We start from the raw sequence: 26,368 nt of genomic DNA, 5'->3' as shown, positions 1-26,368 counted from the left end.
GATGTTAGAGGGTGCAGCTCAGGTTCTGCTGTAGGTCAAGTTCTCAGGCTTGTTTCCTTTTCTCTAAGATAGAGTAGGTTTGGCCTTGACTTGTTCTCACGAATGTCAATAATTTGTCAACTGGACAGAACCTGGTGTCCAGAGCACAGGTTAGCTGAGTTGATCAGTGTTTGGATTTTTAGAAAGCCATTCAAGTCAGAGCTAGATATACTTTTTTTTAAAAGCCATCTTTAAAAAAAAAAAAAGCCATTTTTTAATTAGGTATTTTCTTCATTTACATTTCAAATGCTGTCCCAAAAGTCCCCCATACCCTACCCCCACACACACTCCCCTACCCACCCACTCCCATTTCTTGGCCCTGGCGTTCCCCTGTACTGAGGCATATAAAGTTTGCAAGATCAAGGGGCTTCTCTTCCCGATGATGGCCGACTAGGCCGTCTTCTGCTACATATGCAGCTAGAGACATGAGCTCCGGGGGTACCGGTTAGTTCATATTGTTGTTCCACCTATAGGGTTGCAGATCCCTTTAGCTCCTTGGGTACTTTCTCTTGCTCCTCCATTGGGGGCCCTGTGTTCAATCCAATAGCTGACTGAGCATCCACTTCTGTGTTTGCCAGGCACTGGCATAGCCTCACAAGAGACAGCTATATCAGGGTCCTTTCAGCAAAATCTTGCTGGCATATGCAATGGTGTCAGCATTTGGAGGCTGATTGTGGGATGGATCCCCGGGTGTGGCAGTCTCTAGATGGCCCATCTTTCGTCTCAGCTCCAAACTTTGTCTCTGTAACTCCTTCCATGGGTGTTTTGTTCCCAATTCTAAGAAGAGAAAAAGCCATTTTTTAATTGGCTATGATATTTATGAAAGATAAAACTTTAAACTAGCTAGCAATATTGATCACTGTGTCAATAAACAGTTCATCTCATTGGTGGCATTAATCCTTGCCTGAACTGCCCTGATTGATGTTTCTCCTGCTTGGTTTGTTCTCCTGCTTGGTTTGTGGCTATTCTCTGTAAGTCTCTAGTGATTCTGTCAGCTTTTCAAGAGACATGAGACAGAGGAAATACAGTTGTATTATATTGCTTTAGGTATAAATGCTATTTTACCATTTCTTGCAGAACAAAGAAATCAAGTGAAAAACACTGCCCCTGGTTGTAGACCATCAGCTCTGAGCACTCAGGTGATTGGAGGTCTGTGTGCCCCCTCCAGGATGGTCAGAGGAGTCCCCAGGGCCAGTGTTGAGGGTATGCAGCTCCCTGTGGAAACAGAAGATGATACTGGTTGTCAGAGAAGCACAGTTAATGCTGGAGAGGGGTGGGAGGAGGTGCGAGTCATATAGGGCTGTTCCCCGAGGAACAGATGTCAAAAGCTGCTGCTTGTCTCCAAAGGAGAATAGGGCCCCCTGTGTCAGGAGATATTTTTGTAAATCTTGGCCTGGATAGAATGGTACCTGGGGTCTCTTGAAACTAGTAAGCCTCAGTGATGGGTCTGTGAAGTCCTCTATGCAGGCCTCCCTGAAGGCAGGTCTAGTCAACTCCTCATGGCAGCCAGTAGCACTGAGCTCTTCTAAAGCAGTGCACTGCACACGGTCCCCGTCCTTCCTTCTGGGCTGATCCTTTTCCCTTGCAGCATCCAGTTCTCCCAGCACAGCTAGACAAGGAGGGAAATGTGGACTTTGCTCCCTGCTGAAAGAATTGAGGAAACCCTCCTAGGAAGGGTACAGGATGCCTTTTGAAAACAGGAGAATGGGTTTCCTCTCAGCCGTGTGGAGGAAGTGGTGGAGCAGCTGCTGTGAATGTCCCGTGCAGCTGAAGCCATGTGCCTCGCTGGAGAGTGTGTCTGTGCAGGCCTGGGATGGGAGAGCGGCATGAGAGTGGAGGTAATGCTTTGCTCCTTTTCCATGGCGGACCTCAGAGTGTAAGGAGGATGAGTATCTTCCTGATGACTGATATTGTTGTCAAGCTCTCCCTGGAACCCATTGGACTTCTGAGACTGGAGGTGAGTCATTGAATATCCTCATTGAAGAAATGATAGTCCTGAGACAGGCGCTGACAAAGCAGGGATTCTACATCTCAACAGGCACAGCAGCAGATATTGGCTGGATTTTCATGTTGTTCACTTGTTGAAAGATCACCTCCTTCTGAGTTGGCTAGAATGGAGACAAGACGTGGCCATCTGAAAATACACAAGAAACTATTTGAGACCCACTGTGATCTGCATCTGTTCATATATCACCAAAGGGTGTTAGCGATGTGTTAGAACGCCGGGTCGCGTCTCAACAGCACACTCGGCCAAAGCAGTTCCACGTGGCAGAGGTTTTATTGGAAGGGAGAGACAAAGTAGTGTCAGAGAGAGAAGAGGGGGAGAGAGAGTGAAAAGGGGGTGTTCTTATTTATATGGAAAATGATGTAACGCAGGTAAAGGTGGGAGATGAGCCAAGTGAATGCTGGGAATATGGTGCCTTTTGTCTTGGCAACCAGTCTGCAGGTTGAAGGTTGCACTATTGCCTATGTGATGTCATAGGTTTGGAATGTCCTGATGCCAACATACCTCCTGTAATGGCTATTCCTAGTTGTCAATTTGACTATATTTGGAATGAACTACAATCCAGAATTGGAAGGCTCACCAGTCACCCTTATCTGGAGGCTTGGAGATAGAAGTTTCTGATCTGGATCTTGGTATGGAGATCTTGAGGCTTAGTGGCTATGGATTCCAGATTAAATCTCCGAGTTCAAGGTCATCCGGGATTAAAGGTGTGGTAGAACACACCTTTAATCTGGGCTACACCTTCTGCTGGAGGCAATATAAAGACATTGGAAGAAGGGAGTCTTGCTCTTGCTCCTTCGCCTGCTTGCTTTGTGAGACTGAGTAACTGCTAGATCCTTGGACTTTCATTCACAGCTACTACTGAACCATTGTTGGGAATTGGGCTGCAGACTGTAAGTCATCAATAAATTTCTTTACTATATAGAGACTATCCATAAGTTCTGTGACTCTAGAGAACCCTGACTAATACAGAAGTTCTCCCTTCTTGTTATTATAAAGAGAAGGGAAGAAAAAGGGAGGGGGAAGCCAATGGTGAAAAGGGAACGAGGGCATCGCATCTTTTAAGTTGCTTCCTGCTGTCTAGAGGCGTCGTCAATTTTGGGTGTAGCTGGCTTTCACCATCGGGATCCACTTGGTAACCACCAGGTTCCGCTGTGGACAGTGGCACGTCTGTGGGCTGGTGATCCTGTAACAGGAGCTGGTTACTATTAATAGTTTGGTTAGAAATTTTTTATATTTATCATTGAAGGAATATAGAAACAAGATTAATGAGGCAAGGAGCAAATAATAACGCCAGGAAGATGACTAGGAAAGGAGTTACAAAAGGGAGTATCCACTTCCATATAGGATTTTCAAAAATCCCAGAACTGGAGATCCTTCGGTCTCTGAAGTTCTTGATGTCTGACTGTATGTAACTTCTGGATTTTATTTCTCATTATCCCAGATTGATTGACGTAGAAACAGCATTCTTCTTGGAGGAACAGGCAAAGACCACCTTCTTTAGCTGTAAGGACATCTAGCCCCTGTTGGTTTTGAAGCACCACAGCTGCCAAAGAATCAATCTGTTTCTGGATAGCAAGCACAGTTTCAGTCATTTCCTGAAGATCACTTTTAAACTGGGAAGTAAATGTAAATATTGGGTCATAGAAGTCGTTATCCCTGCAATTCCAATACCAGCACCCATGGCTATTCCCGTAGCAACCAAGAGTGGCACGACTTGAACTGCCTTCTTATGTTGAGCAGCTATCATATCTACAACTGGAATTGGTAGGGGCTCATTCCCCTGGATTACTCCCAGTTCAGGGAAAAGGAGAACCAGTGTGTAAACTCCTGACCAGCTGGCGGGGAGGCGATGATATGCCTGAGTGCCACAGAGAATTGATGTGTTCTGGACTGCAGGGCATTGTGGCAGAGATGATATCGAGGGTTATGGTTCTATTGCAGTCTAGGGAGCTTAGTGTTCCTACAGGATGTGTCCCAGAGGTCTTAAAACAGTTTGCCATGCCAAAGAGAGGGATTGAGGTAAAGTATGGAGTCATGGCAACATTGGAGTCAGGGCAGCTGACAAAGGGTGAGGTAAGGTTACTTGGCAGTATCCCCGGAGACCTGTAAGTGACAATTGTGAGTTAGTTCCAGGGGGTACACATAACCAGCAATCTTTAAAGCATCCAGGCCTGGTGACATTAAGGACTTGATAGGACGAGGTCAAGATCTGAAGCAAAGGCAAAATGACAAGTTAGTACTATTTATATGAGAGGAGATGTCAAAGAGGTAAGGACCTCGGAGGAGTGTTTGATCATCTCTCCTACTTTTCCTATATCTAGGGGTTGGGCAATTGAGACATATTTTCTCTAGGTATGGATGGTACTTACTGGGGACCTGGGCTGATTTTTTCGGTAAAGTTTACCAACAACTCCTGTCTCCCACCTGGAATTCCATGGGTCTTGTATGTAGAAAAAGAGTGTCTTGAGGTATTGATAAAAGAAATGATTGGTCCATGATCTTAGCATATGTATTTGACAAGACCAATATGGGCAGCCCTCATATTCATCTGGCCATATTCTACAATAATCTTTTGTCTGGTCAAAGAGAAAGCAAGTATAGAGATCATAATATTTAGATGGGATAGCAGATACAGGGATGATAGCAATTTGGATCGGTTCCTAGCATCTGGCTATGGAGCAGTTTCCTGACCCTATTTGGAAAGACTGTTATCTGTGGGGGTTTCTTAGACTTCGAATCTCCAGATGTAAGGGCTACCCTGGATGGAAATGAACAGCAGCGGGAGGACGAGAAACCCATGTCTAATCCAGTGAGGTCGAGCTCAGCTGCTGAAGTGGAGTCTCATTTTCTGGGATAGGGGACAAGATGGGTGGTCTTGATGTCCTCTAGAACTTAACAGAGCCTGGTCCTGTTAGGGGCAATGTGTATGAAGAAGAGTCATCTTTAAGTGGAGGAATGATAGGTTCGAGGTGAGACAGATGGACCCAATGAGAGAGTTCTTCAAGTTTAGCAGCTATGGGGGGGGGGGTCATGAGGATTACATTAAAAGGGCCCTGCCACTTGGGAGTGATGGTTGAGGGTTGATGATCTGGAGGAGATAGAAGGACTTAGTCTCCAATGTTGACAGGCAGTGGACAGGAGACAGTGTGGCTGTGGTAGATGGTGGTCAGCAAAGTGGACAATCCCAATAGCTATGGGGAGATGGGAGGCCTTTAGCATGGCCATAATGTGGTTTGCATTAGTTACTGATCCTCCTTTTGTGCTAAGTAACCCACGCTCCTTCCAGATAGCAGCGTGAGACAGGAGAAAATGAAAAGCATATTTGGAATCTGTGTAGATGTTGAGGGATTGTCCCCGTACCAGTTGAGGGGCGGACAGTTGGACTTTAGAAGGTGAAACCCTGTAGCCTCGACTGGAGAGGAAACTCAGAAGAGCAGAGGTGTCTGCTTGGCTAATTTCTAGAGAGGGGCTACAGAGAAGGACATCATCTACATAAAGCATGATCTTTGATTTAGGGAGAGACAGAGATAATAAATCAGAAGCCAGGGTCTGACTAAATAGGTGTGGGCTGTCCCGGAATCCCTGAAGTAGAACAGTCCAGGTAAGTTGGGTAGAAAAGTGGGTATCAGGATCTGTCCAGGTAAAGGCAAATATGTTCTGTGACTGGGCATCTAGAAGGATAGAGAAAAATGCATCCTTGAGATCTAGGACTAGTCCCCAAGGGGATAGTGGAAAGAAGTATATAAGGGTTAGCCACAACAGGATGGAGAGGTACCACTGCAGAATTAATGTGCCTAGGTCTTGAACCAAGTGATAGGTACCATTAGGTTTCTTAACTGCTAGTATAGGGATGTTAAAGGGGGAAGAGGTGGGGCGAAGGAGTTTTTTTCTCAGATGTCCAAAATGATAGGCTTAAGTCCCCTGAGACTCTGGAGAGAGAGAGGGAGAGAGAGAGAGAGAGAGAGAGAGAGAGAGAGAGAGAGAGAGAGAGAGAGAGAGGGTATTGAGTTTGGGTTATGTACCTGGTAGAGTCCAGTAATTGGATGACCACAGGAGAATGGTGTTTAGCAACAGAGGGGTTCTGGACGTCCCAGACTCGGGGATCTACCTGAGAAGCTGGTAAAGAAAATACCATGGTAGTGTTAGTAGGTTGGCTGGCTAGAAGGAGGAGCAGAGGAACTGTTGGTGAGCTTGGTTTAGGCGAATGGGGGGAGCAAAGGAAATAGAGGCTTCCAGCCTAGCTAGAAGATCCCTTCCCAAAAGGGGAACAGGACATGCTGGCACTACCAAAAAGGAATGGGAGAGAGGTACACCCCTAAAAATGCAACTAAGTAGTGGGGTCTGGTGAGGGAAGTAAGGCTGTCCTCCTACCCTGACAATAGGAAAGCAATAAGAAGTGGGTCCCCAAAACTCCATCAGGACCAAGTAAGTGGCTCCAGTGTCCAAAAGGAAAGAGATGGGCCTCCCACATACCGTGATATCTACCCGGGGCTCCCTGTTAGTAATGGCAGTGGTTGGGTCAGGGGAGCTTGGGCCTCCACAGCCAAACCTAGGAGATCAGTTGGAGGATTGTCTGGGGGTGATGTACCTCTGTTCTGTGTAACATGAGGGCAATTGACAGCCCAATGTCCCTCTTGATGGCACCTAGGGCATGGCCCTCTTGGCTTGTGGAAGTTAGGGCAGGCTTTTGCCCAATGACCTTGCTGACCACTTTTGTAGCGGGTACCTGGTAGTCTCTGAGTCTTAGAAGATCGTGAGTTTGGGGCAGTGGCTGGGGCTGGTCAGACAGCCTTCGCCAGCATATAGTATTTTTGTTTGCAGACTTTCTCATCTCTCCCATGGTACACTTTGAAGGCCAACACTAAGACTTCTGCCTGTGGAGTTAGGGGTTCTCTCTCTAGCTTTTTAACTTTAGCTTTTATTTCAGGGTAGCTCTGGAAAAAGAAGTAGGTCATCAGAAGTTGCTTACCTTCTGGGTTTTCAGGATCCAGATTGGTATGCTGCAATAAAGCCTTTGTGAGGCACTCTAAAAATTGAGATGGATTTTCCTGCTTTTCTTGGACAACCTCTTGGAGTTTTTCAAAATTTACTGGCTTTAAGGCTGCCTTTCTAAGGCCCGCCAAAAGGCATGTAATAAACCTATCTCTGGCTAAAATACCACCTGCAGAGTTATAATCCCATTGAGAATCCTGGTCAGGCACTGTCTCTGATCTGATTGGATACGCTCTATCTGTTTGATGAATTTTGCCTGCATGTGCTCTTGCTTGCTCCCAAACCTACATTCCTCAGGAAGTAAGTTATTAGTAAGTATCATATATACATTGTGGAAGGTCAAGCTGTAAGATTGAGTAATATATTGGGAGGAGCCTGGGGCAGCTCTCTTCACTCACCTGTGGGTCCTCATTACAGCCCTTGGCTGGTTTGGTAATGTTTTCTAATTGTGGAGGTAGACAAACAGTTGAACCACAACAGCTTTTCTAGGGATAAACTGAGGTGGGCAGGGCTTGCAGACTGAAGACTGTCACCTTTCTCTAGCCCTTGGATAGTTAACCTACCTTAGCCTTGGGAAACTCCTAAAGTCGCACTCATGTGCCACATTCTTGTGATTGCCATATGACAGCCAAGTCCCTCTGTTTTCATCTTTTTTAATGACCTAGTGGCTCTAATTAGGGCTACAGGGTGAGAGAGTGATCAGTTATGAGTATGGGAGCCTTACCAGTGTTTGTACCATTGAAGAAAATGCCTGTCTGCGGGGCAGTGGGTGTGGGGGAATAAAGGGATTGGGAGAAAACCTGAGTCCCACCAGAGTTCTGGTGCTCTAGGCAGGCAGACATGGGAGGACTGCCGCAAGCTTTCCACATGGCCCCGGGTGGGTGTCTGGCTGTGGGAAGCTACGGATGGACCCAGCCATCAGGGGAGGACAAGGGGCAGTCCGAGGTCTCTGTGCCTCACGGAGGCCAGAGATAACAGGTTCTCGGTCTCAGTCTCGAGCATCCCAGACACCGCTGGACACCGCAGAAGAGCTGAGAACAAAGTGGGGGCCCTGGCGACAACTTGGTCAGACCCAGGGCCGAAGGGAGGAGAGAGCAGGGAGAGAGGGGATGCTGGGTGGTTCCCACATGGGTGAGAGTACTTGGTCCGGTCTGTGGCTAGAGTGTAGGTAGGCCTTCCGGCAGGAAGTTAGACATGGCTCTTTAGGGGAAAGCCTATCCCATTGTTCAAGCATGTCAGGCCTTGATGAGCAGAGACAGTCTGTGGTTTTAGAGCTTTATTGTAGAAAGACAGGGAGAAAGAGGGAAGGTAGAAAGAAAGAGAGACTGGCCATGCCACTTGGAGAGAGGGGGAAAGGGAGAGAGAGAAGGAGGGCTAGAGATGAGGGTAAGAAAGGTGAGAGCTTAAAGAGAGAGAAGAGAGGCCAAGCATCCCCCTTGATAGTGGGCTGGCAGCTTTGTTGTTGCCAGGTAACTGTGGGGCAGAGCATACCTGCCTATAGTCATGTAACTGTGGGGGTGGAGTCTAGCCAGAATGCCAAAAGCTTGTGTGACTTATAGTCACAGAATTATGGAGTAGGGGGCTCTGTGGTGTCACCTGTCTCTGGGAACGTGGCTCACTGTTCTGTCTACTGGGTCTCCTGAGCAAGCCTCATTCAACTAAAATAGGCTGCCTTTCACGGCATACCTGTTCATGCCTCCATCAGCCACTATCTGGCATCAATCCTCTTGAAGGGGTGATGAGATGCTGACAGAAGTATTTATTTATTTATTTATTTATTTATTATATGTAAGTACACTGTAGCTGGCTTCAGATGCACCAGAAGAGGGCGTCAGATCTCATTACGGGTGGTTGTGAGCCACCATGTGGTTGCTGAGATTTGAACTCAGGACCTTTGGAAGAGCAGTCAGTGCTCTTACCCGCTGAGCCATCTCGCCAGCCCCAGAAGAAGTCTTGTGTGGGTTTTATGCAGGTTTGGCAGGATGCTTCCTTGGCAGGAAGTACCTAAACTATTCCTAGTATTCTCTTCTTGAGCATCGTAAAGGAGAAACACTCTCCTTTTTAACACCCAGATTCCCAATTCTTGAAGGCACAAAATCTTGATACAAGTAAAATATTCCATTCCTCCATGGCCCCACTGCCTCATTGGCTCTGAGGCTGCACTGATAACTATCTTCCTTTAGTGGTACCATATATAGCTGCTTGGCTGGTCCTGTTTGTTCTGGTGTTAGGATGTCTGCTGCTGTGGCTTGGAACTTCTAGAAGTGACTTTATCCCCTTTTGAGCATCTCCCTTGGCACAGGATGAAATCCTGGGTATTACGAAATTCGGCCTGGACAAAGATGGAGAACATGTTGCTGCTTTGAGGAGACTGATGACTGTCTTTGTGATGGTATCCACTATGAGCAGAAATGGTGGGCGCTGGACATGAGGAAATAAAGGGATGGGAGAGACCCATGTCCCACCAGAGCTCAGGGAGACTGCACATGACCCCACAGAACCACCTCAAGATGGGTGTCAAGCCGTGTGAGGCCGCGGAACCCTGCTCGGGGGAGTGGGATGGGTAAGACACAGTCTCAGCTCTGACTCTCGGGCACCACAGACCACTGGGTACCATGGCCAGTTTTGGGGTCCCTGGGCTGCACGGAGGCTAGGTAAACAGGCTTTCTCTATCAGACATCTCAGATGCCACTGTGTGTGTGGAAGAGCCGAGAACAGACCATTGGTCAGACTCTGGCCTGGGAGCTGAAGAGTAGTTCTGGCAGATTACCGTGGGATGAAAGAGTCTGGCTAGCTTAGGTGGCTGGCTTGGCAGGATGCTTGATTTGGCTGGCAGCTGCCCGGCGGGGAATTAAATGCACATGGCTCATTAGAGGGAAACCTGCTCCATTGCTCCAGCATGGCAGATGCTGATGAGCAAAGATGGTCCATGGTTTTAGAGCTTTATTATAGAAAAGCAGAGAGAGAGAAGAGTAAAGAAGCAGAGGGCAGCCATGGCCACGTGGAGAGAGGGGGGAAGAAAGGGGAAGAGAGAGGGAATAAGGGAACAAGAGTATAAGAGGTAAGGAAACAAGAGCTAAAGAGAGAGAGAGGGGGCTGGTGAGATGGCTCAGTGGGTAAGAGCACCCGACTGCTCTTCCAAAGGTCCGGAGTTCAAATCCCAGCAACCACATGGTGGCTCACAACCATCCGTAACGAGATCTGACGCCCTCTTCTGGTGTGTCTGAAGACAACAACAGTTACATATAATAAATAAATAAATCTTAAAAAAAAACATTTAAAAAAAAAAAGAGAGAGAGAGAGGAGGGGCCAAGTAGCCCCTTTTATAGTAAGCTGAGCTACCTTGCTGTTGCCAGGTAATGTGGGGCCGGGCATACCTGGCTGTAGCCAGGTGACTGTAGGGGTGGAGTCTAGCCAGAATACCAGGAGCTTGGGGCATTGCCTAAGTGACTGATGGCCACAGGATTATGGAGTTGAGAGTTCGTGGTGTCAGTAGCCTAATGTCTGGGAGCGTAGCTCATGGTTCTGTCCCTTGTAGAACTTTCTATTGGGTCTCTGGAGTAAGCCTCATTCAACCAGAACACAGACTGCCTTTCACAGTCCAATACAGAGAGACTTCCGATGATATAGGTTTGCAGTGTCAAAGGCCTATTGCTTAAAGAACCAATGGATCTTTTGTCTCCAAAGCTCTACTAAGGCCCCTGCCCCCTCCAACTGTGTGTTACTTTCAAAATAGACACTTTGTGTTAAGAAAGGAAAGTTGGTTGCTAAGTCCCAAAGCTGCACTTGGATAACACTGAGGTTGACAAGAGAAACCACCAGGTAGCAGCAGGGTGGCCTACTGTCCTGCCACATGGTAAGATACTTAGCAAGAAGTTTAAGGACTAAGTACCAAGAAAATGTGGGAACACATGTGCAATGGAGAGATAAAGAAGTGAATGGAAGCCTGATGCACAGGACACACCTTTAACCCCAGCGCTCAACAGGCAGAGGCAGGCAGATCTCTGTGCATTCAAGGCTGTTCTACACAGAAGTGCCAGGCCACTCGAGGCTACAGAGTAAGACCCTAAGTTGAAAACACAACTTCTACCACTACCACAATAAAACTTACAGGTTACATCCAGGTGAAGTTAAAGAGAGGTGAGCAGAACCTAGGGTGAGGAGGCTTAGCATGGGAGAAGCCCTGACACAAGGCACAGCAGAGCTGTCAGCCTAGGGCTGAGATCAGCACCCACCTCTGTCACAGGACACTGGGTCCTTGCTCAAACTCTGCAGCATTCACTTCCCCATGCTTCTCCACTGCTGACACCTTTACAGTCTCGGCACACCGTGTGTTCCCACTCTGTTTGGAAATATCCCTGCATCTAGGCATGAAGCACACATCTAGGCCAACATGAGCTCTCACTGATCATTGGAATTATTTTGGTCTTTGCCTTTCTGAGTCTGTTGTAATCTGTGTCCTTTACTTAGAACATAGTGGGCTCTTGCTTGCTTTCTAGACATTCAAAGCCCTAGCACAATCAATCCTTAGAACTTCTAAGAGGTGGACAGAAGTCAGGAAAGGGGATATGCACACATCCCTTCTAAGGGGTGGCAGCCTGCCTCTGAGGGTTCTGATAGGGACATTGGTAGCTCTGAACCTGCATTTCCAGCCTGATTGATTTGTTGTCTTCTAGGACTAAGCTAAGCAAGGTTCTTTATGATCACAGGCAGGGTTCCTGCTGCCTAAGGTTTCTCAAAGACTGAATCTGCCACGCACTCTGGTCAAGTCAGCCTGTCAGGCAGGGATGCCTAAAAGCTGCTCATGAGGAAAAAAGAGTTTCAAGGAAGCTCTCCTCCTGGAGTCTGGCGTTCTAACCCATACATTAATTTTCCACTCCCGCGTTAGTCTAGTGTATGGATCCATGTGCTCTCTATTTAGTATTACCCTATTATAAGTGCCTTTTAAGATTGAATTCTGACATAGCTAAAGCCTCCCCCAGTGTTCCAAGATCCCAGATAACAGCAAAGAGTTTAACCTATTCAGTAACTAATTAAGCATTATAATACACGAGGCCATTAACTCAACTGGTCTGCAGAAAGAGCCTGGGAATCTCACTGAGATAGAAATCTTTAGCACAGGCTACATTCCATGCCTAGAGCAAGTTGATATACTCTCCTGATGAATGGAGATTCTCCAGACAAGAATTAGCAAGGCCTAGGAATTTAGGGGTCTGTGACACTACATTATTCTTGAGGCCTGCCAAGAGTAAAAACGCCCTGGTGCTATTAACACTAAAGTATGAAATTCTTGCCTGTCACTAGGCTGATCCTAGACAGAGCTGCTAATCTCTATTGTAAACATTTATCTGGTTCCTGAAATTCCTTTCACAGTAATTCCCCTGTATCTGGAAAACTTCAATGTACCTTGCCTGATGTGACTTGCAATCCCTGATATTCTCTATATTACAAAATGTGGAGAGCTGTGCCGTGAGCAATCGCGTGAGTGCCGTGAGCAATCGCCATTATAAGATGGCTCTGGCTTCCACTGCGCCTAACTAGTAAACAAGCCTTATGCGCAAGTGCAAGAGTGAACTCACGCCTAGTCACTGCCCATCTCACAGCGTAGTAATGGGGTGATGGGCGAGCAACGAATCAGGAGCTGTCACGCCACATCAGGTGCTGAAACGTCATGCTGCGGGCTATATAAGCAGCGCCATTTTCCCGGTTTGGGGTCTTCCCTCCTGATAAGTAAGCAATAAAGCTTTTTGCCGCAGAAGATTCCGGTTGTCACTGAGTGTGTTCTTGCCGGCAGGAACAAAAGCTCAGGATAATAAAATAGTCTGATGCTCGACCTGACATTACATTCAGATTCAACACCTCTCCTGTGTGCGTCTGTTTGTCAATTCCTAAGCTTTGCCCACCTACCCAGGAGACCCGTTCCACGCAGACACAGGGACCCAGAGGGTCTGCGGCATGAATCTATCTCTGCTTTTGACTCCCATGGGAGATGACTGAGCTGAATTTGCGTGCAGTGATCAAATGGGCTATACAGACACTGCTCATCCAGAAACATGGCTCCTTGGACATCAACCTAGTATGCATGGAAGGAAAATGATGAAAGGAATGCATCCAGTTGACACGTGATAGAGCAGGGCCTCAGGTCCCAAGGCTGCAATCCTGAATCAGTAGTGATCCCTCCACTCTGTGAATCCAGCTCTCCGACCTAGGTCCGGCTGGTTCCAGGTATGTCCCAGGACATTATCATGGGAATCCCAATAAAGATCAAAATTGAGCTCCTCAAGATGTTGCACAAGGCCAGCAGGGACCCAACAACAGGACGACCCTGGTTTCAACACAAACTTATTCCATATGGCCTTTGTCACATAGCTCACTGCAGGAGGGCAGCATTCCTGACCTTGTCCTCCTGTCCTTCTGGTGCTGAGAAGAATGAGTCTTTGTCCCTTAGACAGATGCCTGCAGGAACTTGCGGATTCCACAGTAAGACAGGACCAATGTCCTCAGCAGGAACTCCCTGGATGGGGAATTTGGAGTCCATTGCTACCTGCACTGAGAGGCCTCAACAGCGCTGTGTGGGCTCCTCAGCAGACATTCTTCCTCACTCTGTTTCTATGGAGGATTCCAAGGTGTGCCTACACCTGCCTGTGAGACAGGTCTAGACTACAGAGGCCAGGACACAGTCCTGGTTTCCCATTGCTCAGTTATGTTGAACTCTCCACTGATGTAGTCATGGAATACATTGCTGTTATTTCTTTACTCAATTTGAGAGATTTTTCAGTGTTTGTTGTTATTTTGTATTTGAAACCAGGAGCTATAGAACCAAGGAAACCTGCCTGAAGCATTACTGGGAAAGCACCTAGGAATTTGAGGTCCTGATGATTCTACTGTATCCTGTGGGGCCCTGTTGTACTCTGTGATGTCACAGTGTAGTAGTGACAACTGCTCTTGGTGTGTTTGTTCAGTGCCATGGACACGTTGGCAACACTGAGCAGGTTACTTGGGAGAGAGGACAGAGAGCACAGAGACACCAGAGAGGAGCAGACGGGTGCTGGCCTTCAGACGCATGATAAACAGCAAGAGATACGTGATGGTGGCAGGGTGCAGTGAGCTCTGGGCAAAACCTGGGAGCTTCCTGGAGGAGGTGGGCTGGAGCTGGGCTTTCCAGAAATGGGAATCAGGAGCTGGGTCCTCTGAGAAGCAACTGGACTTCTGTCCTTGCCATAGTTGCAGAAAGTCAACTTATCCAGAACATGAGTTCATTTATCTCAGAAATCAAGAGCTGGGAAGGGCACAGATGTTTGCTGAGAGCTCCTGGCTTTTATCCTTATTGTTGGGCGAAGAAGCCATGAAGAAGGGACAGGTTAGTGAAGTGGCCTCAACTCAGGGCAGGAAATCACTGTACTTCCTGCCCAGTGGATTCCTTTAGGAGCAGTGGCTATCTGACACTAATAAGAGGACAAGACAACTGCTCTGTCCAAGTCTTATGACCTTAGGTTTCTGAGTCACCAGATTTGGGTGGCAGACAGTTCTTGAGTGCAGAAAGCACTGGGTGAGCCAGTGGCCAGCACAAAGACTTGCTCTTAGCTGTCACCTCTGGATCTCTGGGCTGTGAATGACTCATGAGTGTAGTGACCATGGTATACCTCTACATGGCTGCTCTGTCTACAACCATGTGCAGTGTGGCCTAGACAGGAATCAGGGCATCTATATCATGTGAACACATGTAGACTTTGCCATGTGTTTCTCTGAAAGCACATTCTTCAATGTTCTGAAGCCAAGTTAGAGCCGATGCAGCTGTGAATATGTCTGAGGAGGCTGCGGCCTTGGTCTCTTGAAGCATGTGCTATGGGAGCCAGAGGAAACCATGTCCACCTCTCTACAGACCTATATGAAAATTGACCTCCACAGCCTGAGTTTTCAGAAGCATCCAGGTAGGTCTCATCTGTTAGTTTACTCCTCATCATACCTCACTGTGTTCAGGTTAGACTGTGAAGAAGTGGAGTGTAGAGAAGGTGCTGTCCCTCGGCTGTTGCATCTCTGTTTCTAGGGAAGACGCTTCAAGTCTTCATGACAGGCCAAAGAGCTGAGAAACAATCACATGCAATGGATTCTTTGTTGTGTAGCAGGGGCTTAGCACATAGAGTTGTGTTGTCACACACTTCATTGTTCACATTGGCAAGTTAGCTCAAACTACCAGGACACGATGGTTTCCAAGCCTCCCTCTTTAATTCTCATCTCTGCAGGCATCCTCCACACCTTGCCTTCTCGATTCACTAGTCTATCCTACTTTATCTTCTCTCCCTTATATTGTTTCTGTGCATGTGTGCACACTCGTGTGTGTCTGTTTGTGTGTGTGTGTTTGTGTGTGTGTGTTTGGTGTGTTGACACAGTTACTGGATTCAAGTCACCTGACTCCCAGCACAGACAATCAGACTGGCTGGAACAGTTCTTCCTCCACTAGAGATTGAGTTTTATGCCACTTGCTGACTGAGTTTTATGCCACTTTAGGGACACCTTGCTGCTAAACTCCTGTGGAAGCCTGTGTGGGCAAGCTATGACTCCCCGTGGGTCAGTGTCAGAATGTTCTTCCCAATAGATGGCCTTCTAGAAAGAGCTGCAAAAACCGTGATGTCATTATTTGTATTTGAAAGCAAGGACATGAAGCAAATGTGACTGTTTTTACCTCTGTGGGAAAAGAAGAGAGCTGGGAGAAGCATCTTTTGATTTTCTTACATAACCAAGCAGATTTAACCATAAGCCTGGCCTATTCCCTCAGTGTATTTGGATATGCTTGAGGTAGCTTGAGTTCACCTCACGTTTTGCTATGTGTTAGTGTAGGTTTTCTAGAGTAACAACTTAGAGAAATAGTCTCACATTCCCTCCCTTGTTCTCTCTAGGTCTCTCTCTTGCTCTCCTCTCTCTCTTGCTCTCTTCTCTCTCTTCTCTCTCTCTCCCTCCCCCTCTCTCTCTCTCTCTTTCTCTCTCCATATATAATACCCCATGTATATGTATATGGGGTATTAGAATCTATCTGGCTAATTGTGGTGCCATGTGCCAATCAGATTTGCTAAAGGAGCCAGCGGCATGAGGACAATGAGTTCAAGGCCAGCCTAGGTACACATTTTAGGGCTGACAAGATGCCTCAGCCTTTAAAGGTCAGACTCGAACCCAAAGATACAAGAGTTTATTAGAATGAATAATAGGCTGTATAATCAAACAATGGTTACCTATCAAGGAAGATCCAAGAATCTATTGTATTGCAGTTCCCGACGTGGCTGGATGTCTCATCAGGTCTTCAGTATATGCCTATAATTCAGAATGTTGAAGATGTTGGCTCTAATAATAGTGAAGAGGTGGCAAGCAGAGGAGAGAGAGCTTTCTTCTTCCATGTTCTTTATATATGCTGCCAGCACCAGGTGTGGCCCAGATTAAAGTTGGCTCTTCACTCAAGATAGAGATTAAAGGTTTATCTTCCCACCTCAAAGATCCAGGTTAGAATTGGATTGTCTCACTTCACATGGTTTAATTAAGGAAAAAGCCCTCTGAGGTGTGCCCAGTATTTGTGTTGTCGTAAATTCCTGAAGTAGACAACTAGACAACCAAGACTTGCCATCACAGGCTACTTGAGTGATAAAAATGAGAAGTGTTTGTTTTCATTGGTCTTCATCTCAAAAGCCCTGAGTTCCCTGCTATCCCATGTGAGTCTTTAGAATGTCCCTTGATCGGCAGAGTCTTAGCCTGACTGGTCACAGGGAAGGTCAACAAACTGCACTGTGGCCTCACCCTGGCCTCTAAAGATCCTATTCACAAACCAGGGTCACATTCCCTTTTACTGGATTGGGGCTTCAACACGGGAAAAGCACAGTCCAAGCATCCATCACAGAGTACAAAGTTCAGGAAGGGCACAGGAGGCATGTGTAGGGTAGAGTATGTTAGCTCTGTGGAGTATTTGTATTCTAGGCTGATCACGGGCAACCGTTTCATCTACAGGGACTGTCACTAGGAAGAGAAGGACTTCTTAAATGTTGTGTGCTCTGGTTAGACTGTGTTGAAATACCAGGCAGGGTTTTCTTCTGAGAAACTCACCTCGCTCTAGAGAGGTGGGAGAGTTGACATCCAGAATGGGACACTCAATTCTGGACTCTCAGAATGAGCTAGCACAAAGCCTCCTGTGTTGTTTTACTGTGTGCACACCGTTCTGTGTGCCAGGTTTGGGCTGAGATGAAGCTCTGTGTGCCATGCATTGTCCCTTGCCTCTGGAATTGGGCATTCCTGAGATAGCTAACATCATCTAGTGTGTCCTGCAGGCTCTCCTGTGGGTAGTTGATCACACCTTTGCTAACATCATGATGGCTGGAATGTTTTCTGCTAGAGCTCTTTAGGAAAGTTTCCTCATTGCCTATAGAACTCATCTTTGTTATGACAGGACACCCTCAGTCACCAACCATCCACACACAGCCCTGTGGATCTCCCCAAGCTGCTTGTTGGCTTCGGGGGACTGATATTTCCTCTCTGTCATCTTGACTTACTTTCCTACCAATGCATTTCCCATGTTATTAAATCAAGGACATGAAGAGGAGTCATTCCTTGGACTGTGCTTGGCAAGTGAGTCATCTGCGAAGCAGTGCAAGTAGCTTAGTGAGGGGAGGGATCTCTGGCTTTGGAGTGGGGTAGAAGACTGGATCTCAGGGAAGTGTCCTGGAAAAGGCATCTTGGCTTCTGGTGGTTTAGTTAGGTAGATAGGTATGGGCTGGTGGAGGCGACCCTAGCAATCCACCCTCTGGACATTCTATTGTATCCTGGAGATGCCTTGGACTTCTCTGTGATGTCATCTGTGTTGTGGCAACAGCACCTGCCTTAAGCCTTCTCAGTTAGTGCTTACAGGTTTTACCTATAAACATGTTGGCAAGACTGAGGACTCTAGTTGGGATAGATATTGGAGGGCCTAGAGAGACCAGAGAGAAGCAGAAGGAAGCTGTCCTTCACTCTCAGTGTATAACAGGAAGAAACAAATGGTTCTGGAAAGGCATGGTGAGTCCTGGAAGGGAGGGAGAGAGGGAGAAGGTGTGGGGTGGGAGAGAGGAACTTGCTGAAGGAGGAGGGGCTTGAGCTGGTCTTCCTGTGGTAGGGCTCAGCAGCTGAGAGACTCTGGGAAGGTACAGGCCTACCCTGCTTGTCTGGCTTCCTAGAGTGCAGACCCAGGTCACAGACTTCGGATGGTTCTTTTGGATCTGTCAGGAATCTGCCACTGCTGTTCTAGGACCCCCTTAATTTCATTCTGAGTGCAAACAGGCCAGCAGGAGGCTGGGAGAAATTAAGGATATGTCTCTCTAAGGCTGGGGTTTCAATATACTAAGGGACTTCAGGACTTACCTCTGAAAAGGTCAGCTCAGGAACTTTAGAAATCCTACCAGACCCCTCCCCTCCTGGAAGCAAATGGTCATAAAGAACTCAGGCACCCCTCCCCTGTGGAAGGGAGGGGCTAATGACATTCCTCAGACCACAGGGAGGAGGGACTGACCCCTAGAGCTCATAGACACATTCTGAGATCATTGGCCACCCACCTCAATCCCTTTAGATCAATCAGTTTAGAAGTCACACTGTTCTGCCAATCACATTGTGCCTAATGGCTGCTGCCTGGAGAACTGTATAAAGGCTCACAGGACGGGCTGTGTGTGGTCATTCGCTCTCTCTCTCTCTCTCTCTCTCTCTCTCTCTCTCTCTCTCTCTCTCTCTCTCTCTCTCCCCATGTGCAGGAAGACCCCAACATGTTAGAACAGTAAATTCCTCTTGCTTTTTGCATTGATTCCTGGTTCTGTGTCATTCGCTCAGGGAGTCCCCAGTAAACTAAGACTTGCCACAGTCTTACAACCTCCATCATATCAGATATGACTTGACATTGTCCACCAGATCTTCCTGATTGGTCCGCCTCTGCTCTCCGTGGCTAAGGCAACTACAGTAGGGAGTGAGGCACATGTACCCCATGGTGGTTGGGGACAGGGGCATGGCTTAGGGTTCCAGCTCAAGTTTCCCTCCCTGCTCTTTCCTGGCATCATTGGGTCCCAGTATTCCCTCTCCCTCAGGCTTCTTTAGGGCTCTGCAGGGTTTCTTCTGGCCCTGTGCCATTCAACTTTATAAGTTCTCTTGTGCTTACCTCCCTACAGGGGTTCCTCAGAAGTCATCTGTACCTCCCCCCCTCACTGAAGGGCAGCGGCACATGAAGAAGGTAGAGAAATGATCCCTCAGCTACAGAAGACGACCTGTGAGAGGAATGAGCTGTGTGGTTTCCTGGCCCATTATACAAAGATTTGAACAACAGGTAGTCATTATGCCCAGCACACTCTTGGCTATGTTGTCTCCACGATGTCAAGCCCTGCTTTCTTCAGGGACAGGAGGCTGAACCTCCAGGGTGTCCTTATACGCAAGCTAATTTTCCTGTGTCTAAGAAGTGGAACTTGAAGCCAGGTTAGGAATAAAATGGGAACACAGGCTGTTTTACTTCTTCCAAATTAAAAGCAGAGCCTGTATCCCGAATAACAGTCTGGGGATAGGGACCGAAGTTGTGTGTGCTCTCAAGATGCACCTTAAGATGCCTTGATGGGCAATGGCTTGTGGGAGATTCTAGGTCCCATGAGTTTATGATGAACCTTCATATTTAACCAGCTAATGCTTGGGTCCTGGTTGTTTTGGCAACAACTGGAGATACCTGGCCCCATTTGGCTCATGTCACTGTGTAATTGAAAGGCCTGGAGTTGCCGGGCATCCCTCCCAGCACTCAGGAGGCAGAGGCAGGTGGATTTCTGAATTCAAGGCCAGCCTGGTCTACAGAGTGAGTTCCAGGACAGCCAGGGCTACACAGAGAGACCCTGTCTCAGAAAAAAAAAAGAAGAAGAAGGAAAGGCCTGGACCTCATCAGTGTGCCTCTCTGATCCTGTTCCTTATACTGTGAGACAATGCCACCTCGCATTTCATTGTAATTCTAATTGTGTGTGTGTGTGTGTGGTTGTGTGTGTATATGTGTGTAGTCTGGGATCCCACTGTGAGCTGCTGTGCCTTTGAGCTTTGTGATCTCCTTGGTGGAACAATAGAATCAGCTGGAGAGTATATAAGGCATTCTTACTTTTGGTCTGCTTCCTGGATCATGCACTTTGGCATCCATGTAAATTAGAAACCTAGGATGGAGAATCTGTGTTGTAAAGTCAGGAGACAGACACATCATCACAGTTTTAGGTAGTGGTGGTGGTGGTGGTAGGGTGCTGACAATAGACCTGTCACATAGAATCCTGGGGCTCTCTTAGAGAGCTAGTCTATTTCTCTAAGCTCATGAAACCTAGCTTGCACCAATTTTAACCACTGTCTCTGCTGCCCTTGGACCAGAATAGCAAGGTTAATAAACAAGCACCAGGATGTCCCCTGGTGTGTATATGTGCCAGAACGTAACTGTTGTAGTCCAGGACACAGCTTGAAATCATATGATTCTTGTGGCCTCTCTGTTCATGGGGTTCTTTGCTCCTGGGGCCAGGCCCTAGTGTATGGTTAGATATGGTCCCTCATCTGCTTTGCCATAGGGCTTGGGCTGCTTGGAGAGGTGGAACAAGGGAGTTTTGACTGCTCTTACCCCATGCCAGCACCGGGCAGGTGTCGGGCTATGGGAAGCTGCTGGACACCACTCTGAGGCTGGGGAAGAGCAGTCTGAGGATCCGGGGTCCACTGGAGCTGGCTCGAGGGTCCCCAGTCCTGCAGGGAGGCCAGGGCCACATGGTTCTCAGGCTCTTGGGCACCCAGGTGGCACTGAGATCCGAAGAGCTGAGAACAAAGTGGGGACACGTGGGCTGGATCTAGCCCAGGGCCCAAGGGGAAAGGGGGGAACTCTAGCTGGGTCCCACAAGGAGGAGTCCTTGGCTTGTCAGTGAGCAGCTGGCTTGGCTTGGTGGTCATGGCTGGGAGCACAGAGAGGCCTTGTACGAGAGATTAGACAAGGCTCTAAAGGCAAAGGCCTTCTCTATGGCTCCGCACGGTGGATCCCAGTTTTAAGGCATTTATTGTCATGGCAGAAAGTGGATGAGTAAAACCGTACCCTACTTCTCAGCTGTGGGCCTGAGGTTAAACACCTTCTGCAGGGAGGAGTGTCAGGGAAGGAAAGCTTATTGGCTAAGCCCTTCCAACCTTTAGGTACCTCATTAAAATGGAGATCTGTCTTGAGGCCACAGGTCACATCCTCTACCTGTGAAGGGCTTGGGGCATTGCCCTTACATGACTGATGGCCACAAATCTATGGAGGGTTGTGGCCTCCTGCCAGGAGCCTAATGTCTGGGAACCAGGTGAAACACCTGCCATCCCTCAGGGTCACCAGGGTCTCCAACCTTAGCTCAACCAGGAACCAGGCTGCCTTTCAAGGCCCTACACCCTACCACAGGGTGAACTTTGAGCCTGAGATGCAGAGGATGGGGCATGAACAGGTGAGGTCAAACATGAAGAAACTGCCCAAGGGGATAAGAGAGGCCTTGGGCAAGTGCAAGGGGCTGACTGGGGAAACTGTCTCCTGCTGGTGAGTGACTGACTTGCCTGGGACCCCAGCACCTGGCAGGGGCTGCTTCTGCCCTTCTTGTCTTTGAACCAAAGCGAGGGCTCTGGTTCTCCCTTGTCTTCCTCTCAGCAAGCAGCCTGCCTTGTGGCTTCACCTTGTGCCTCTTGGACTCAGGTTTCCTAAGTGTGAAGCGTCTGTCAGCCTCCTCCAAACATTGTCCTGCAAATGTCGGAGCATCTAGAGAGAAAGGTTTGTGCCATGAGGGGCATGTCAATCAGCCCTGGGTGTCTGGGGCTCTGGTTGGAGATTTCCACAGCTGGTTTCCATGAGACACGTAGATGGATTGTATTCTTGTTGGGTCTCCTGTCCTCTCTCAGAAGGTGTATGACCTTTCCCTGCTGATGTTTGCCAGTACCATGGATAGATAAGCATAAGTCAGGGCTACTTCCTGTTCTGGGACGTACATGGATCCCTTTGGGTGTCAGGGTTTTCAGAAGTACTTTGAGTCTTTCTGGAATGTGGCTGTTCTCTGGATTTGGCCTGCCTCTAGGTGATGCTGGCATAGTTACTGTGGACTCCAGTCTGAGGCTGTCTGAGGACAAGGGACCTGGCAGGGATGGTGGTAGTTGGAGATGGGAAGGAATTTAAAGGCTGGCTGGGCTTCATTATTTCTCATTGTGGTTCAGCATCCTCCACCCCCAGCTCCTGAGTGAGTGGACTCAGCTGAAGATGAAGTGAAGACGTTGAGGCAGGAAAACAGAGGTGCAGAGGAAGCAGAGCATGGTGCAAGAGTCCTGTGAGGAGGCAGAGAGGCTCTGTGAGGAGGCCACGAGAAGATCTGTGAGATGAGGAGGACAGAGCAGCAGCTCTCTTTCTCTGCACCTGGCCCAGCTCTTGGTTCACACTGGAGACACCTGAAGAGCATCTTCTTGGGCCTGTTTCCCTGAATGGTGCTGGAGAGTTAGTGCATGTGTTTAAGTTCCTAACCTTTTATTCCTTCAACAGGGAAGACTATGTACAGCCCTCCATGAAGAATTGTTACTTTTACATCAATCATTCAGGAGTAGTAAAGGATTCTACGGCTAAAGTTTGAGAAGGACTAGCCAAAAGGAAAAGAGAAAAAGGATAGCATCAAGGATGGTTTGAATCCTGATTCTCCACTTTCCCATGGCTTACAACTTTAATTTCTACACTGCTTGGACCATTAATTATAATTTTGTTGCTTTTAACTTTTGGACCTTGTGTCTTAAACAAATTGGTTGCCTTCACACAGGATCACTTTCAGGAAGCTCAGATATTCACCATGGCAGTCATTCATCGCTATGAAGAAATGCATTGGGTGCATAGTCATATGTCCTTCGTGGCTTCGGTCTGAATGGGAAAGAGTGTGCTATTGAAGGCCAGTAGTCAGAGTTGGGTAAGAGTGTTCTTTAGCTCCTATCAACCTAAGACAGACATATGTCAAAAAGCTATGTTTGTCATCCATGACAGGGAAGAAGGAGCAATATAGACACCTAAGACAGGCATGGTCGCCTAGCCAGTCTATTCCCTAGACAGGATTATGGAAAACAAATGAATCTTGTGCCCCTGTCCAGCTATTGATAACTGTTCATCTTTAATAAACAAAAAGGGAGGGGTGATTGTGCCTTTCCCTGAGCCTTGAGTAGGCTGAACAAAACCAGGATGGTTTTACAACCTTGCTGGAGTCATTTGGCCTCACAGCATTTGTAATTTCCTACAGGATCTTTGAGGAGTTGACCTGCTGAGCTTGCTTTGCAACTCAATCCAGCTGAAACAAAGGATGGGTCTGTGGGCTTTCCCTATATATCCCAGTGCTAAATATTAAACTTTGAGCCTTGATCAGAAACTTTGTCTTGGCTTCATTCTTCTCTTGCACCCGTCCTTTTTCATTTCTAGCCCCCCTTTTTAGGTAGCCCCCCTTTTTAGGGGAGGGGGATGATTGATGCTACCCAATGAATGCTCAGTGTACATTGAGAGTTTTAAGGAAGTGTTTCTTCCAATGAGTGCTTTATTCCTGTAAAACAACCCTGAAATGGATCTGTGTGGAATGACTTCTGTAACAAACCTGGGTCAGAGAGTTAATGTCTAGAGGATGTAATCCTATTGGTCACCAGAATCATGCTGTCAAACCAATGGTAAAAAGAATCTGTTCTTTATGAATAAAGGCTATATCTACACACAGAGAGCATCAACATACATATATAGTTCATTCAATTCCATGGCTAGTGTGTTCAGCTTTCAAGATGGCTCAGCAGGTTTTGGAACTTGCATACAGGCCTACAAACCTGATTTTCTTCCCTGGGATTCACTGACTTGAAGGAGAAAACAAACTTCCCACAAATTGTCCTCTATTTTTCATGTGGATGGGGCTGCTAGGTTTTCGTCCACAGAAGCAGAGCATCAGGTTTCTCATTCCTCATATAAACTAGAATATCTCCCTCTGTTGCTCTCATTGTGAGCCCTGCCACCTCTTGACTACAGTGTCCTAGGCTGCTGCCAAGCTCAGTATGCAGGATGTCTCAGAGAGTTTTGGCTATTATCCCACAGAACTAGGTGGGATGGGGCAGGCTAGCCATTATGGAACCTCAGCATGAAACCTAGGTCGTGGCCCCGAGGGCACTGAGCCTGGGGCAACAGCTACTGGATGAGGAGGCAGGAAGCGCCAAGGCAGAGCTGCTGCTCCAGCTTCTGGCCAGGGAACAGGACCTGAGCTGTCACTGATGAAGATGCAGCCTCACCTGCTGCTCACTCTCTACTGCCACTGTCGCAGAGGGGCAGAGGGCGCGAGTGAATGGTACTCCTGCTCGGCCCCTACAGCCACCCTTCTCTCAGCCCCTCACTAATCAGGGCTAGAATCTTATTAAGGCCATTGCTCTGCCTGTATGACAAGGATGACACTTTTCTCCTAGCCAATCAGGGGAGGGACAAATGCCTCTACTTGAATTCACATTTCCTGTCTGTCCTCAGGGTCTCTGTTCCTTGCCTTTCCTAATGTGGTTGTTACAGCCGCTGAGTTCTCAGGGGTCTTCATGTGTAATGGCTGGGGCACCTTGAACGGCTGTGATTCATCCCCCTTTTCTAAGCTCCTCACCATTTGCTAGCCCTCTGGAGCCTCTAGGCCAGTGGCAGATCCCCTAAGTTCTGATCCCTGCCTGCCACCCAGGTTAGATCACTAGTGCCTCTTCTCTTTGTGGCTCTTTTCTGTTTGTTTCCTGTTCGTCTTCTAGTTGGCCCAGATTTGCTGTGAATCATGCACAACACCTTTCCTGGATTTCTTTAGAAAATGGTGGTTTAGAAAAGTCGAGGAAGTTGCATTGCACCATGGGAAAATCTTAGTAGTGGTTGCTGTGGCTCGGTTCCCTCCTGGAGAGTTCTGAGTTCCTGGTGAAGGAGAGCTGAGACCTTTGGAACCCCTGTGTTCTTGCTCTTGGTAGTGACTGATTTGTAAGTGTGTGTAGGGGGAGGGTGCTGCTGGAGTTTGCGACTAGTGGTAGGCTTGTCCTGACTGGGCTGTGGAGAGAGAAGCCAGCCTCCTCGACAAGGAAGAAGGCATAGTACAGAGAAAGGATGAGGGCTGGCATGTATGGTGTCTGTTGTGGCAGGAACTCTACCTTATCACATTTAATCGCTGTTAAAAGCATGTGAACTGTCCAATATTCTTGCTTTGCCAGAGATAAAAGGGTAGCTTTAAGTGGTCAAAATGCTCAGGAAAGATTGAATGCTAAGAGTTCTGAGTTATTGTCTATTGCTTTTTAAAAACATATTCAGAGCCTGGAAACAGCATTTGTGTCTTGTGTATAGTAAATCAATATACATAATAAAATCAATAAAGATAAGCAGGGGGCCTGGAGAGATGGCTCAATGGTTAAGAGCACTGACTGCTCTTCCAGAGGTCTGAGTTCAATTCCCAGCAACCACATAGTGGCTCACAAGCATCTGTAATGGAATGTGATGCCCTCTTCTGGTGTGTCTGAGGACAGCTACAGTGTACTCATATACATTAAATAAATAATATTTGAAAATATGTGAAGACAAGCAGGAGCCCCCGAATGTTCTAGGTCTGGGATCAAAAACCAGTCTGATCATTAATAAATTTTAACAAAGAGGAGACTTATATTCAGATACTGGCAACAGGTCCACCTAGGAGTCAGGCCCAATTTAGTGCCCAGCCACACCAGTCAGGGGTGTATAAAGGCAAAGAACATTCTGCTTATGTGCAAGCAGAAGGCTATCTCAAGCAAAACAAGTAAAAGCAGCGGTTAACCTTATAACCTAGTATCTTACATAAACAACAGTTTTGTTAAAATCATATATACGACCATGCAAACACAAAAAAACAACCCTTAATGTCTGGAAGACCAATTTTGCTTTGTAGTTCTCAAATACAGTGATTTTAAATTTTTAAAAATAAATTTAGCCATCAACATAATATTAGCCTCCACATCTACAACAGTAGACAATATGGTGTTTTAAATTGCCTGGTTTTAGAACCTGCTTTACCTGTGTGGCTGCGTCTGGTGACCTGCAGCACACCCATTCTCTTGTACAGGCACAGCACAAGTTCCGTAGCAGTTAGTTCTCCTGCTGACAGTTGATTGACCCTCCACCATCTCTTGTGGAAACTGTGCTGCTCTCAGGGAAGCCCAGGCTCACAGCTCTAGGGTGTTTTAGAGAAATTCCCAGGTCAGGACATTTGTGGGTTTCACTTTCCAAGTGAAGTCTCATTGTTTTCTGAGGGAATCTGTCATCTCTGCTTCTGGGCGCTCTCATCTGAAGTTCAT

At 47.4% G+C, this 26,368-nt stretch overlaps 2 long non-coding RNA genes across 5 annotated transcripts; one reads left to right on the top strand and one right to left on the bottom strand.

Moving 5' to 3' along the window:
• Window positions 1–1,287: 1,287 nt before the first annotated feature.
• Gm46445 lies at window positions 1,288–26,120 on the bottom strand. The gene is made up of 2 exons (XR_001781205.1): window positions 26,088–26,120; window positions 1,288–2,173 (listed from the first exon to the last, which is right to left on the bottom strand). It is a non-coding gene; the product is annotated as a predicted gene, 46445 (long non-coding RNA).
• Gm34059 lies at window positions 13,939–23,427 on the top strand. 4 transcript variants are annotated; one of them, XR_001781203.1, is made up of 5 exons: window positions 13,939–14,399; window positions 14,814–14,970; window positions 19,204–19,358; window positions 22,840–22,983; window positions 23,308–23,427. It is a non-coding gene; the product is annotated as a predicted gene, 34059 (long non-coding RNA). The 4 variants fall into 4 exon arrangements; XR_001781202.1 differs by having other exon boundaries at window positions 14,792–14,970; XR_874469.1 differs by having other exon boundaries at window positions 13,939–14,970.
• Window positions 26,121–26,368: the final 248 nt, after the last annotated feature.

Source organism: Mus musculus, chromosome 14 (assembly GCF_000001635.26).
Source record: "Mus musculus strain C57BL/6J chromosome 14, GRCm38.p6 C57BL/6J".
NCBI lineage: Eukaryota > Metazoa > Chordata > Mammalia > Rodentia > Muridae > Mus > Mus musculus.
This window is presented reverse-complemented; position numbering and strand designations above follow the sequence as displayed.